The following is a 2005-nucleotide window of genomic DNA, read 5'->3' on the forward strand; positions in this document are numbered from 1 at the left end:
TATTATACGATTATGAGACTACAGAAAAATATCCAGGTAAACTGTGCTGAGCGTCGTGAAATGTAATATTACAAGCGCCTATAGAAACTTCTGTTAAACTTAAAAAAAAAAAAAAAAAGTTCATCACATTAGGAGGCGAGTCGGATGTTAAAACGTTTGTATTGCTACATCAAGAAATTTACAAGCTCTGTTTGGAGGGCATAGGCCTCTGTAAGTTTCAGTATCCATTTCATTCCTTCAGTCATCGTGACAATTTACATTTCGCCCAGAATCTTGATAAAAAGTACATTTTCGTCGATAAAAGTGTCCTACCAAAGATTGTCAGTATAATGAACTATACAAAACCAAACTAAACTCCGTCCGAACAGGCCATGAAGCCCCAACGGTACCAACCGGCCGCCGTGTCATCCTCAGCCCTCAGGCCTCATTGGATGCGGATGTGGAGGGGCATGTGGTCAGCACACCACTCTCCCGGCCGTATGTCAGTTTCCGAGACCGGACCCGCTGCTTCTCAATCAAGTAGCTCCTCAGTTTGCCTCACAAGGGCTGAGTGCAACCCGCTTGCCAACAGCACCAGGCAGATATGGTCACCCACCCGTGCTATCCCAGTCCGACAGCGCTTAACTTCGGTGATCTGACGGGAACCGGTGTTACCACTGCGGCAAGGTCGTTGGCAATGAACTATACACGTTCGCCTAATTCAACTAATGTGGTAACAGTAGTCGTGTAATGGTTTGCTCATGCATCTTACGTATTAATTTCCGTGTCACGATATGAGTGCGGCTTATAGATTTAATGTCCATGACAATATAAATGTTTGCTTCAAAAGTGATTTAACACATACACTATACGCTCCGGACACCTACGTCTACATCTGTGTCATCTACATCACTACTCACCAATTAACTCTTAAGCGCCTCTCTGACGGATCTTCGAACCACTTTCAATCTGTTTCTTCACCGTTCCACTCGTTAACATTGCGTCGGAAAAATCAACACTTTCTTTTGGACGAGCTCTGATTTCTCTTACTTTATTACGTTGGCCATTTCTTCTTATGTAGGTTAGCGACAGTAAAATATTTTCACGCTCAGAGGGGAAAATTGGTGGTTAAAATTTCGTGAGAAGACCTCGCCGCAATGCAAAACGCATTTGTTTAAACGAATGCCACCACAAGTGGCTTATCATATTCGTGACGCTTTCTCCCCATTTTCGCGGTAATACAAAACGAGCTGGCCTTCTTTGGAATTTTCCAGCGACCTCCATCGATCCGATTTGCAAAGTCCCCACACAGCACAGTAGTACTCTAGCAGAGGACGAACAAGTGTTCTGCCAATAAAAAGCAGTCTTTGGTTTCCCTTCCGCCCAACATTGTCTATGTGATTGTTCCAGTCTCAGTTGTCTGTAATTGTCGTTCCTAGCTATTTACTTGAATGCATAATCTTTAAATTTATGTGATTCGTCAAGTAATCGAAATTTGACGGATTTCTTTTAGTACACATGTGGGTAACCTCACAATTTTCCTTACTCAGAGACAGTTGTCACTTTACGCACCATACAGACAGCATTTCTAACTGATTTTTCAATAGGTTTGATCTACTGATGACTTTACTAGACGTTAAATGACAGCTGTTATATCTTGCGAGTAATGCGTGTGAGCCGAGTGTTTGAATCGGACGCCAACTGCGTCAGCGCGGGCCGGCCGCTGGAAACCTTCTGTGGGAGGCAGGCGCCCAGTGAGGTCTCTGCCATGCCGTCTACCGGTGACTCAAGCATATGTTTTGCTCCGTATCTGGGTTACTTTGGACGTGTCTCGTATACTACGTACTTACAACAGAATCATCATATGAAAACAATTTATGAGGGCTGATCAGCCGAATAAGGGGGCGACATCCTAACCACGAAAAACACAGCCATAAAATAACACCACGTCCTCCATACCTTACTACCTTGGTACTACACGGGATGGTAGGTAAAGTTTACCAGGTATTCACCAACCCCAAACCCT

The 2005-nt window shown here is 44.0% G+C and overlaps 1 pseudogene; it reads right to left on the minus strand.

The window, feature by feature from the left end:
• Positions 1–562: 562 nt before the first annotated feature.
• Positions 563–675, minus strand: LOC124614430 (annotated as a pseudogene).
• Between the last annotated feature and the right edge of the window lie 1330 nt (positions 676–2005).

Source organism: Schistocerca americana, chromosome 4 (genome assembly GCF_021461395.2).
Source record: "Schistocerca americana isolate TAMUIC-IGC-003095 chromosome 4, iqSchAmer2.1, whole genome shotgun sequence".
Classification (NCBI taxonomy): Eukaryota; Metazoa; Arthropoda; class Insecta; order Orthoptera; family Acrididae; genus Schistocerca; species Schistocerca americana.